General features: G+C 39.8%; 1 non-coding gene across 1 annotated transcript; it reads right to left on the minus strand.

The window, feature by feature from the left end:
* Positions 1 to 333: 333 nt before the first annotated feature.
* Positions 334 to 405, minus strand: TRNAC-ACA. The gene has a single exon. It is a non-coding gene; the product is annotated as a tRNA-Cys (tRNA).
* Positions 406 to 14,409: the final 14,004 nt, after the last annotated feature.

The following is a 14,409-nucleotide window of genomic DNA, read 5'->3' on the forward strand; positions in this document are numbered from 1 at the left end:
CATCTTTTAATTCTATGTCTCTTTTGGGCTATCTCATTTATATTCATGACATCAGGTTATTGAGATACAATTGACTCACAACTTTCTGCCTCCAGGTGAGGCTTTTCTCTTCTGAATTTTAAACTTAGCTTTAAGACGGTCATTTGTATTTGACTATCTCCCAAGTCCAAAACTTCACTTGTTAACTTCTTCCCCTAAACTATGGTGGTTTACTTGCTAAGTTGTGCCTGACTCTTGCAACCCCATGGACTGTAGCCTGCCAGGCTCCTCTGTCCATGGGATTCTCCAGGCAAGAATACTGGAGTGGGTGGCCATTTCCTCCTCCAGAGGATCTTCCCAAACCAGGAATCGAACCTGGGTCTCCTGCATTGTAGGCAGGTTCTTTACCAACTGAGTTACAAGGGAAGCCTCTCCCTTAAACTATACTGTCTCTTTAATTCCCTGATGACACTTATATCCAGCCTCTTAATATCAGATACCCTAGAGTCCATCCTCTCTCTTTGATTCTCCATACCCAGTCCCCCAAACTCTTTTTTTCTTTTCTTTCCTTAATATTTTTTTTGTGCTCTTATCTAAATTGGAACATTTTAAAAATAAAGAGGGCAGAGTTAGTGGTTAAGTTAGGACAACTAGTATAAGCTGGAACCGCTCTAGGCAAACGGGGATTGTAATTAGCCTAGAGATGAGACACAGGAAGAATTCTAGAGTGGTATGAAAAAGTACATTGCTTTTGAAGGACTGCAAGAATTGCAATCTGGTTAGTCTAGGATGTGTGTGTGTGTGTGAGTGTGTGTGTGTGTGTGTGTGTGTTTGATGGGGGAAGGTAGAGTAGTAAGAGACAAAGCTGGAAAGGTAATTGCAGTGCCGGGTTCTGCAGGTATAAAATGTCTTTTACCTTTAGAATTAGCCATGAGTGACAGACTTTATTGGTAGCCTGCTTAGCATTTGTTTCCTCCCTTTCCTAACAAAAGTCATTCCTATGTAACCACATGCTTCAGGAGAAGCTGATCCTACCCCTAGCTCCACTGGGGATCTAGCTGGTCTAAGATCTAGCTGGTCTAAAACACCTGTCCCTTTGCAATGTTTGGTTCATGGGTCACATGACCCTACTCTAGCCAGTGCTATATTCAGGGAATCTCTTGGAGGGTTTCCAAGGAAAGTTTTCTCATTCCTACCAGAAAACCGAAAGGATTGCTGTGTCTTGATGTCATGCCTGTGGTTGCTGCAGCTGTTTTAATTTTAAGTATGAGGTTGAAGCAATCACTGATCATGGAGTGAAGAATTGGAAAAAGCAGGATTCTGGATGACTGTGTGAGCTGCTAAACAACCAATCCCTTCCCTACCCCTGGACTTTATTAAATGTGAAGTGATATTTGCTTTTTTACCTAAGTCCTTTTTGAGTTGGAATTTTCCATAACCAATAACATTCTGATATACTGAGAAACTGAGGGGTGTGAGATAATGGCCTTGATTTTGTGAGATCTAGGGAAAGTGTAAACTGCATTTTTTTTCTCCCTTTCCTAACAAAGGGAGGAAACTTTTCTCTGCTTGTTCAGAGCTGCCTGATAAACCCCTCAACTTCTCTTCTTGTTGCCTTTACATGGCCATTCCTCATATTTACAGGTGACTCCATCAGATCCAGGAACATCTATGTAGCTGGGCAGTGATTTGAGTTGAGTCCCCACTTTCAGGAAAACCTGCAGCAAATGGACACTAATGTACCCACACCCATGAGGTCTAATTGGCCTTCAACTCTCTCTGCACTTGTTTGACAACTATTACTGCTATTTACTTTACCTCATATTGTTGTCTTTCTGATATATATTTTTGAATAAGCAGTAGTCTGGAAAGTTTCTGAATCAAGGACAGAGGTAAGCCTTTTACTTCTGTGTAGCTCCACAATCCTTCATATAATCCACACATTTTTATTTATTTATTCTATTCACATAGATTCTTTCAAAAGATGACTAAAATGTTATCTCTAAATGGAGATAATAATTAGTCTCATCTTCATTGGCTTCCTTTTAAATGTAGAGGGAATTACTGGGTGAAAGAATAGGAACACAGTGGCCATGTGGCCTATTGCCCCTGAGTACTATTTGGAGATCAGCCTGGCATGGAAATGACCAGATGTTTGAAGTTGAGCCACTGGTGAGTGAAAGAAATAAGTAGCTCTCATACTTTTCATTTGCATGGACAATTTCTGCATTGCAAAGCCACTGGTGCTAATTATCTCATAGGGCTGCAATTGATCACTTAACCCCTTCTTAAACTTGGAGCTGGAAGACCCTTGAAGCCAACTAGACCTCATGGGTATGGATACACTAGTGTCCATCTGTTGTAGGCTTTCCTGAAAGTTATGACTCAAATCACTGCCTAGGTACACAGATGTTCCTGGATCTGATGGATTCACCTGCAAGCATGAAGAATGGCCAGGTAAAGGCAACAAGAAGAGAAGTTGAGGGGTTTATTAGGCAGCTCTGAACAAGCAGAGGAAAGATGATGGTCTAAAATGTGGAGTAAACCAAGAATAGGCATCTTACAGCTTAGTTAAAGATGGAAACAGAATCCCTCTTTTTTCTAGCCCCCCCCCTTTTATTTGAACATTGATTATTTTTCTGAGTATACTAGTAATATATGTTCTTTGTGGAAAACTTGAGAAATGTAGAAAACGTATAAGAAGAAAATAAAAACCAACTATTCATTTATCTCCTAATATTTCAGTTCATATCCATTTGGGTTTTTTTCCTAATTGTGTGATCACTTATTCAGTCAACAATTCCACAAATATTCATGCTTCCGTGTGTATCAAGCACCTTGCTAGGCACTGAGAATACAGTTGTGATGAATAGTATGCATAATCTTTTACCTAGACTGTGGTTCTAGCAGAAGTGACACACAACTGCACTAAGACGTATTTAATCTCAAATTTGGCAAATGCCAAAGGACAAATCATGAGTCTTTTGCGAGTACGGGGTTCCTAACCTAACCTATAGTGCATCAGAGAGATCATCTAAGGAACGGACCCTGAAACTGAGACCAGAGTAGTGAGAAATTGCTGGCCAGAAAAGGAAGGTGTGTGTTGGGTCAAGGAGATAAGAATTGTGTGCAGGCAGGAAGCAGAATGGAACGGGAAATCTCTTGGTGGAGGGAACAGCTTTCCTGGGGTCCTGATGAGGAGACAGTGACTAGATGAGAGGGATTTGTGGAAGTTGGAGAGGGAAATAAGAGTCATATCCTAAGGAGCAAGTATCAGCAAACTACTGTCCTTGGGCCAAATCTAGCACACCACCTATTATTAAAAATAAAGTTTTATTGGAACAGAAACATGTATATTAACTTATGTAATGTCTATGGTTGTTTTCATGCTGTGATGTAAAAAAATGTATAGTTGCTTCAAAGACTGAATGACTTGCAAAACCTAAAATGTTTACTAGTTGGCTTTTACAGAAAAATGTGAATGTCTGCTTTAAGGTCTTACAGTTGGACATGAGGTGAAATTTTTAAATCACTAATACACTGAGAAGGCTTTGAGAGGAAAGCAGGGAAGGAACTTAATCAGATTTCCTTTTAAAAGGCAACTCTAGGCACAGTGGAAATCCTTTGCAGATACAGGAAACCTAAGTGTCCAGGAGAGAAGGACTGGTGGTTTGGACTAGGGTTATGCCAAGTGGACACTGGCAAGTGGACATAGAGAGAAATAAATGCATACCTTGGAGACATTGGGTGTTTGGTACAAGTACACAATAAAGGAAATACTGCAATAATAAGAGTCACATGAATTTTTTGGTTTTCCAGTACATGTAAAAGTTATGTTTGTACTATCCTATAGTATACTGTATATACTAATTATGCAGTAACATTATGTCTAATAAAACAATGTACATACCTTAATTAAAAATAATTTATTTCTAAAAAATGCTAGCCATCACCTTAGCCTTCAGTAAGTCATAATCTTTTCACTGGTGGAGAGTCGTGCCTTAATGTCAGTGGTTGCTGACCGATTGAGGTGGTAGTTGCTGACGGTTCAGGTGACTGTGGCAATTTCTTAAAACAAGTTAACAATGAAGTTTGTTGCACCAATTGACTCTTTCATGAATGATTTCTCTGTATCTTGCATTAGTGCTCTTTGATAGCATTTTACCCACAATAGAGTGTCCTTCAAAATTGGAGTCTGTTCTTTCAAACTCTGTTCCTGTTTTATCAACTAAAAAATGATACAATATTCTAAATCCTTTGTTGTCATTTCAACAGTTTTCACAGTATCTTCAGCAGGAGCAGATCCCATCTCAAGAAAGCGCTTTCTTTGCTCATCCATAAGAAGCAACTCCTCATCCATTAAATTTTTATCATGAGATTACAGCAATTAAGTCACATCTTTAGGCTCCAATTCTAATTCTAGTTCTCTTTCTATTTCTGGCACATCTGCAGTTACTCCCTTCCTGAAGTCTTGAACCTCTCCAAGTCATCCACAAGGGTTGAAATCAACTTATTCCAAACTTCTGTTAATGTTGATATTTTGACCTCTTCCCATGAATCATGAATGTTCTTAGTGGTGTGTAGAATGGTGAATTCTTCCAGGAGGTTTTCAATTTACTTTGCCCAGATCCATCAGAGGAATCATTATTTATGGCAGCTATAGCCTTATGAAATGTATTTCTTAAATAATGAGACACAAAAGTTAAAATTCTTCATTGATCCATGGGGCACAGAATGGATGATGTGTTAGCAGGCATGAAAACAACATTAATCTCATTGTTCTTCTCCATCAGAGCTCTTAGGTGCATTGTCAGTAAGCAGTAATATTTTGAAAGAAATTTTTCTTTTGGGTTACAGGTCTCAACAGTGCGTGTGTGTGTGTGTGTGTGTGTGTGTGAGATCTAGGCTTTGTTGTTTCATTTATAGAGTACAGACAGAACAGATTTAGTGTAAGTCTTAAGGGTTCTAGAATTTTCAAAAATGGTCAATGAGCATTGGTTTCAACCTAAAGTTATCAGCTGTTTTAGCCCCTAAGAGAATAATCCTGTCCTTTAGAATTTTGAAGCCAGGCATTAACTTCTCCTTTCTAGCTATGAAAATCCTAGATGGCATCTTCTTTCAATATATACAAAATAAAGTTGTTTCATCTACATTGAAAGTCTGTAGTTTAGTGCAACCACCTTTATTAATGACTTTAGCTAGATTTTCTGGATAACTTGCTGTAGCTTTTACATCAGCACTTGCTGTTTCACCTTTTACTTTGATATTATAGGGATGGTTTCTTTATTTAAGTCTCATGAACCAACCTCTGCTAACTTCAGTTTTTCCTTCTGCAGCCTCCTCACCTCTCTCAGACTTCATTTAATTGAAGAGAATTAGGGCCTTGCTCTGAATTGGGCTTTGGCTTCAGAGAATATTGTGAATGGTTTGATCTTCTGTCCAGATCACTAAGACTTCCTCCTTATCAACAGTGAGGCTGATTTACTTTCTTATCATTTGTGTGTTCACTGGAGTAGTGTGTTTAATTTTCTTAAAGAACATTTCCTTTACATTTACAACTTGGGCTCAGAGTTAGGCACAAGAGGCCTAGCTTTTGGCCTAGCTTGGTTTTTCAGCATGCCTTCTTCACTAAGCTTCACTTCTTCATTTCTAGCTTTTGATTTAATGTGAGAGATATATGACTCTTCCCTTTACTTGAATACTTAGAGGTCACTGTAGGGTTATTAATTGGCCTAATTTCAATGTTTTTGTGTCTCAGGGAATAAGGAGGCCCACAGAGAGGGAGAGAGGTGGGGGAACAGCTGGTCAGTGGAGCAGACAGAACACACAGCATTTATCAAATTTGCAGTTTCATATGGGTGTGTTTTGTGGTGCCCCCAAACAATTACAACAGTAACATCAAATATTACTAATTACAGGGCTTCTGGTTCAGGATGGTAGAGGACATGTGTTCATCTCCTCCTGTGACCAAAATTACAACTAGCTGTTGAACAACCATTGACAGGAGGATGCTGGAACCTACCAAAACCAAATACCCTATGTCCAAAGACAAAGAAGAAATTGCAGCGAGGTGGTAGGAGGGGCATAATCATGATAAAATCTATTCCCATACCCGCCGTGTGGGTTACCCACAAACTGGAGAACAATAATACCAAAGAAGTTCTCCCACTGTTGTGAAGGTTCTGACCCCTACGTCAGGCTTCCCAGCCTGGGGATTTGACAAACGGACTGGGAATTCCCAGGGAATCTGACCTTGAAGCCCAGTGGGATTTGATTACAAAACTTCCGCAGGACTGGGGGAAACAGAGACTCCAATCTTGGAGGGCACAAAGATCACTGTTTATAGATCACCATAACAAATCACTAATGACGAAAAAGTGTGAAATATTTTGAGAACTGACAAAATGTGATACAGAGACATGAAGTGTGTAATACCTTTAGAAAACTGGCTTGGATAGACTTGCTCCATCAAGGGGTGCCACAAACCTTTAATTAGTGAAAAATGTAGTAAAAGAAAGTGTAATGAGGTATGACTGTAGATGGATTTGAGATCTCTTTTAGGAGTTGTGTGGTGCAGGGCTTGGTGACTTACTTGGATAAGGGAGATAAGGACAGATTTCTGCCTGGTGCACCTGGATAGATGAGGTAGGGAACACTGGAACAGATGCAGGATTGAGGGGGAAAAGCATGAGCTTTAAGCCAGCACTGCCTGTTTTACCACAAGTGCTGTAAATATAACCCATTCCTGTTATTGGACATATAGATTACTTGTATTATTTTTCTTAAAAAGATGATATTGTGATGACCTCACTTGTGCTTATATATTATGATACAGTTCTATAAGCAGAATGGTTGCATCAGAGACGATGCACATTTTTAAGCTCTTTGATCTGCATTACTAAATTACCTCCCCCCCTCCACCCAAAAATGTCATTTCAATTTATACTTTTGCCCATCTGTGTGGCTGAAGCCAATTTCGGTTCAATAGGCACCAAATTGCCCAGAGTTGGGTGTCGTATGACTTTTTTTTTTAAATCTCGATTTCTTCCAGTTGATAGTATAACTGCATGAAAAATTTTCCTTGTTTGAAGGCATTTTTGTAGTGCTGGCTTATAAATTGAACTTTCTGTGGTAGAATAAGAACATTCTTTAGAGCTGTGGTTGACATCCAAGGTAGGAATCCTGGCACACACGGCTTTCCTGTTTCACCTCTTCTTGGTGTGATAAAAGTTAATTTACTGCCTTAGTCACATTATACCCTTACTATTTGTTAGCTGGTGTTTTGGGCCACATTTCCTCTCTGTTGCCAAAGAGGCTTTTGTTTTATGTGGCACATCCATCTCTTGCAAGGCTCAACAGCCTTTATCCAGCCTGGAAGTTTCAGCTGCCACCCAGTAGCAACTGGATAATGAAAATTTTTGGCACTAGGAGCAGATTTGCAGCATCAAAGCAGCTTTCTGGGATCATAGTGTAGTGAAGTGGGAGGTCTGACTTTGGAGTCCAGTAGCCCTGGACAGGACTCCCAGATTCATCTGTTACTGGTTGTCCATCTTAAGAGGCCACATGACTATTTTGGCTTCACTTTCTCATCTGTAAAATGGATTTGTTAGTAGTTAGTGAATGAATTTTTGCGAGGGATAGCAATAAAGTCTCTTAGGTACTGAGTCCAGTGCCTGGACCAAATAGGTATGTGATAAATGATACTTTGTTTAAAAATAAAGCAGGAGTGGTGGTGTCTGTGGAATTTGAGGGGCTGCTCCACTTCATTCCTCAGCTCCCTAAACTTTGAGACCCTAAAGTCTCTTAATGTACTAAATTGATCACAGTTTCTTATTTAAGATTGAAACATGTCTGAGAAGGAAGAAATGATAAGTGAGGTTAATTGTCCAATCCCTGGTCAGCTCTCAAACAGGAATAAGATAATCATGGGTAAAGTGCAGTGCAGGACCTGTCTTCCCCAGATGTCTTTCTCACCACGTGGATATACCACCTGAAATTCCTACTGTGTATTTAGTTTAAAATGTTACTCTTGTTAAAATACAGATATCTTTTCTGGGTCATGCAAGATGAGGTGGGAGTAAGCTCTGCAACTTGTTAGCTGTGTGACCTTGGCCAAGTTACTTCATGTGTCTATGTCTCAGTTCCAGCATCTATTAACAGTGAGAATGATAATAGAGTTTGATGAGGAATAGGTAAGATAATACCTGGGTCATAAGTGCTCAATAAAAGTTAGCTTTTATTAGAAGCTATTAATAAACTCTGAGAAGATGAGGTGGGTGGCAAATTACCTCACTGGAAATATATTTAAGTTGCTTTCTCTTTCAGGTAGGTCAGTCTCCATGGGCTTTGCAAAATAGGTACTGTTTACCTGTTTCACCTAGAGAGATTAATTGGACCTGAGTCACAAAGCTTCTTCAGAATGCCATCAAAAAACAGGGTATAATGCCCACTCCCCTTTCAGCTGTGATCCTAATAGTCTTCTCAAATAGCTTTTCTGCCTTCCCGAGAAAGGGTTAGTGGTGGTAGCCTTTGAAATCCTTCTGGGCCCCCTCCCAAGACAGTCTGTGTTGGAGAGCTCCCAAATGCTCTCCCTTTTGGAGGAGGACAGTGCCCTTGGCTTGCAGAGCAAACTGCAAAAGCAAGGTCAGATCCTAAACCCAGAGGCTATAGAGATTTTACATCTCAGCTCTTATAGCGATGACTCTGCATTTAGAGATGAAAAACCATCTCTGAAACTATGTAGGCGACTTATTTACAGATGATTGATCCCACTGTGTACTATGGCCAAGTCCAGTTCTGGCCTCATGCCTGGTAACGTGGGGAAAATACCACGACTGCTGTGTCTTGGGTACATTTCCATCTGCCAGGCATTCTCCCAGTTCCTGGGGGCAGTGAGTCAACAGTCTGTCAATACTATGGATTTAGTGTCTTGATGTGGGTTCTGGTGTGAGAGTTTTTATAATGTTTAACACACTCCCACCCCCACCAGCCACAATTATGATATCAAACCCAGAGGCCAGACACAGACATCTTCACTCCTCCAACTCTAGATTGTCTCCCTGATGGAGTCAGGGAATCCTTATTTAATTCAACAGGTAGTTCATGAGTGCCTACTCTGTGCCCAGCACTATCCCAGAATAAAAGAAAGGAAGTCTTCAGAAAATCTGGTATAATTCAGATGAAACTGAGCTCAGAAAATAATAGTTAAGTATCTCTTATTTATTAAGCACTTCCGTTGTGCCATCCACTGTGCTGAGAACATTATAGCTCATCCTCCCCAAAGCCCATGGTTGAATGTCTATTGCCATTCCTATTTTCTTCTTAATGAAAATAAAACAGAGATGTTAAAAAACTGGTCCCAAATGGCACAGCTGGGCAAGTGATGGAGTCAGATTTCAAACCTACTACAATTGATTCTTGTTGTTCATGATAGTTATAGTCTATAAAGTCTCTACAATGAGTTAGTGAATACTGAACCACTGATTTGAGGGGAAATACAGGGATGGGGTCCTCTTGTTGTCCCACTTCACCTGTAAATGTGTGTGTTGGGTGACTCAAATTGTTCTTGGCTATGCACCTGTCTGTAAATGACAGAGAAAGTACCATGAATATTGATTCTGAAGTTACAAGTTTTAGCAAGCTGGCAAATTAAAAAAATATAGAATCTATTAATAATGAGGATTGGCTGTGAACTTATTCCAGAGTGTCTTTCTGCTCTTCTTCACACTTTACACTGCTTTGATTGGCAGCCCCTAAGATAACCCCCATTTAAGAAATGAGAAATGATTCTCATTTCCTGGTCTTCATGCCCTTGGTAGTCCCTTACCCTTGAGAATATCCTTGAGCTAATGATTGATTTCAAAGTACATAGTAAGATGTCACTTTCAAGATTCAATTACAAAAGGCTATGGCTTCCATCTTGTACAGTCTCCTTCACTCTCTTGTTTGCTTTGTGGGAAGCCAGATGCCACAGTATGAACTGCCCTGTGGAGAGGCTAACATGGCAAGGGATCAATAGTTACAGCAGGGAAGTGAAACCATTGATATAGCAAAGAACCAGTTCTTGAGTAAGCAGATCCCTCCCCAGTCAAGCTTCAAATGAGACAGTGGCCCTGGCTAACATGTTATTTGTAGCCTTGTAAGAAATCTGACTGAAGAAGGAAATGGCAATCCACTCCAGCACTCTTGCCTGGAAAATTCCATGGACGGAGGAGCCTGATAGGCTACAGTCCATGGGGTCGCAAAGAGTCGGACAGAACTGAACAATGCAAAATGCTGGACTAGATGAATCACAAGCTGGAATAAAGATTTCCAGGAAGAATATCAGCAACCTCAGATATGCAGATGATAAAACTCTAATGGCAGAAAGTGAAGAAGAACTAAAGCACCTCTTGATGAGGGTGAAAGAGGAGAATGAAAAAGCTGGCTTGAAACTCAACAATCAAAAAACTAAGACCATGGCATTCTGTTCTATCACTTCATGGCAAATAGAAGGGGAAAAAGTAAAACCAGTGACAGATTTTCCTTCCTTGGGCTCCAAAATCATTGCGGATGGTGACCGCAGCCATGAAACTAATAGATGCTTGCTCCTTATAAGACAAGCTATGACAAACTTAGAGTATTAAAAAGCAGAGTCATCTCTTTGCAGACAATGATCTGTCTAATCAAAGCTATATTTTTTCCAATAGTCATGTATGGATATGAGAGTTGGACTTTAAAAAAGGCTAATCATTGAAGAATTGATTCGAATTGCGGTGCCTGGAAAGACTCTTGAGAGTCCCTTAGACTACAAGGAGATCAAACCAGTCAATCCTAAAGGAAATCAACCCTGAATATTCACTGGAAGGGCTGATGCTGAAGCTGAAGCTCCAATACTTTGGCCACCTGATGTGATGAGCCAACTTATTGGAAAAGACCCTGATGCTGGGAAAGATTGAGGGTAGAATGAGAAGTGGGTGACAGAGGATGAGATGGTTGGGTGATATCATCTACTCAATGAACGTGAATTTGAGCAACCTTCAGGAGATAGTGGAGGACCGAGGAGCCTGGTGTGCTATAGTCCATGGGGTTGCAAAGAGTTGGACATGACTTAGTGACTGAACAATAACAACAAAGTTAAGCTAGTTTTTAAAATATTTTAAAATGTATTAAGCCATTGAATTTTAGGATAATTCATTACTAGCAAAAGATTAATAATTCATTACTAGCAAAAATGAATTAGGATAATTCATTACTAGCAAAACAATGCAACCAACTTCTTATAGGCTAGATTTGTTATATTACACAGCATTACCTACCATGAGCTAGGTTTTTTATGTGCTCTATTGCATTTGATCTTCACAGTGACCTGATAAGTGACTAATGTTACTTTCATTTTATACATAAAAGCAACTGTCCATTACAAAGTTTGGGTCACTTGTCCAGAGTCACACAACTAAAATAAATAGGTTTTGACCTCAGATCTGATGAACCCCAAATCCCATGCTAGATTTGATTTGCATAATATTAATATGTGGGCCTGAGATTGGAATGCAGACCTCCTGACCTCAAGGCCCATTCCACTCCCCTCCCATTTTTCATAAAAAAAACCACCAGGTCCATCAACACCCAGGCTAAATAAAAAGATGAAATTGAACTAGCCTGTGGGTGACCATAGCAATACTCAGTATCTGCCACTGCTCCTTCCTAATCTTCATCTACCAAAAAAGCCCTTTGAGCCAAGGACTGTGTCACTGTTATTCCTTACAAAATCACCAAACCTGGAATCTAGCTGTATCAGTCTGCTAGGGCTGCTGTAACAAAATACCACAGACTGGATGGTTTCTTTCTTTTTTTAAAATTTATTTATTTTAATCGGGGGCTAATTACTTTACAATATTGTAGTGGTTTTTGCCATGCATTGACATGAATCAGCCATGGATTTACATGTGTTCCCCATCCTGAACCTCACTCCCACCTCCCTCTCCATCCCATCCCTCAGGGTTATCCCAGTGCACCAGCCCTGAGCACCCTGTCTCATGCATCGAACCTGGACTGGCAATCTGTTTCACATATGATAACATACATGTTTCAATGCTATTCTTTCAAAACATCCCACCCTTGCCTTCTCCTACAGAGTCCAAGAGACTGTTCAATACATCTGTGTCTCTTTTGCTGTCTTACATATAGGGTCATAATTACCATCTTTCTAAATTCCATATATATGCATTAGTATATTGTACTGATGTTTTTCTTTCTGACTTACTTCACTCTGTATAATAGGCTTCAGGTTCATCCACCTCATTAGAACTGATTCAAATGTATTCTTTTTAATGGCTGAGTAATACTCCATTGTGTATATGTACCATAGCTTTCTTATCCATTCATCTGCCGATGGACATCTAGGTTGCTTCCATGTCCTGGCTATTATAAACAGTGCTGCAATGAACATTGGGGTACATGTGTCTCTTTCAATTCTGGTTTCCTCGGTGTGTATGCCCAGCAGTGGGATTGCTGGGTCGTATGGCAGTTCTATTTCTAGTTTTTTTAAGGAATCTCCACACTGTTCTCCATAGTGGCTGTATTACTTTGCCTTTCCAGCAACAGTGTAAGAGGGTTCCCTTTTCTCCACACCCTCTCCAGCATTTATTGTTTGTATTGGATAGCAGCCATTCTGACTGGTGTGAAATGGTACCTCATTGTGGTTTTGATTTGCATTTCTCTGATAATGAGTGATATTGAACATCTTTTCACGTGTTTGTTAGCCATCTGTATATCTTCTTTGGAGAAATGTCTGTTTAGTTCTTTGGCCCACTTTTTGATTGGGTCATTTATTTTTCTGGAACTGAGCTGGAGGAGTTGCTTGTATATTTTTGAGATTATTCTTTGTCTGTTGCTTCATTTGCTATTATTTTCTCCCATTCTGAAGGCTGTCTTTTCACCTTGCTTATAGTTTTTGTAGTTGTGCAAAAGCTGTTAAGTTTAATTAGGCCCTATGTATTTATTTTTACTTTTATTTCCATTACCCTGGAAGGTGGGTCATAGAGGATCCTGCTGTGATTTATGTCGGAGAGTGTTTTGCCTGTTTTCCTCTAGGAGTTTTATAGTTTCTGGTCTTACATTTAAATCTTTAATCCATTTTGAGTTTATTTTTGTGTATGGTGTTAGAAAGCGTTCTAGTTTCATTCTTTTTCAAGTGGTTGACCAGTTTTCCCAGCACCACTTGTTAAAGAGATTGTCTTTTCTCCACTGTATATTCTTGCCTCCTTTGTCAAAGATAAGGTGTCCATAGCACGGATTTATCTCTGGGCTTTCTATTTTGTTCCATTGATCTATATTTCTGTCTTTGTGCCAGTACCATACTGTCTTGATTACTGTGGCTTTGTAGTAGATACTGAAGTCAGGCAGGTTGATTCCTCCAGTTCCATTCTTCTTTCTCAAGATTGCTTTAGCTATTCGAGGTTTTTTGTATTTCCATACAAATTGTGAAATTATTTGTTCTAGTTCTCTGAAAAATACCATTGGTAGCTTGATAGGGATTGCATTGAATCTGTAGATTGCTTTGGGTAATATACTCATTTTCACTATATTGATTCTTCCGATCCATGAACATGGTATATTTCTTCATCTATTTGTGTCCTATGAAATTAAAAGACACTCCTTGGAAGGAAAGTTATGACCAACCTAGATAGCATATTGAAAAGCAGAGACATTACTTTGCCAACAAAGGTTCGTCTAGTCAAGGCTATGGTTTTTCCTGTGGTAATGTATGGATGTGAGAGTTGGACTGTGAAGAAGGCTGAGTGCCGAAGAATTGATGCTTTTGAACTGTGGTGTTGGAGAAGACTCTTGAGAGTCCCTTGGACTGCAAGGAGATCCAACCAGTCCATTCTGAAGGAGATCAGCCCTGGGATTTCTTTGGAAGGAATGATGCTAAAGCTGAAACTCCAGTACTTTGGCCACCTCATGCGAAGAGTTGACTCATTGGAAAAGACTCTGATGCTGGGAGGGATTGGGGGCAGGAGGAGAAGGGGACGACAGAGGATGAGATGGCTGGATGCCATCACTGACTCGATGGATGTGAGTCTCAGTGAACTCCGGGAGTTGGTGATGGACAGGGAGGCCTGGCATGCTGCGATTCATGGGGTCGCAAAGAGTCGGACACGACTGAGCGACTGAGCTGAACTGAGCTGAACTGATTTCTTTCACCAGTGTTTTATAGTTTTCTATATATAGGTCTTTTGTTTCTTTAGGTAGATATATTTCTAAGTATTTTATTCTTTTCATTGCAATGGTGAATTATTTCCTTAGTTTCTCTTTCTGTTTTCTTATTGTTAGTGTATAGGAATGCAAGGGATTTCTCTGTGTTAATTTTATATCCTGCAACTTTACTATATTCATTGATTAGCTCTAGTAATTTTCTGGTGGAGTCTTTAGGGTTTTCTATGTAGC

This window comes from Bison bison, unplaced genomic scaffold (assembly GCF_000754665.1).
Source record: "Bison bison bison isolate TAMUID 2011002044 unplaced genomic scaffold, Bison_UMD1.0 scf7180017864363, whole genome shotgun sequence".
In the NCBI taxonomy this organism is placed as follows: Eukaryota; Metazoa; Chordata; class Mammalia; order Artiodactyla; family Bovidae; genus Bison; species Bison bison.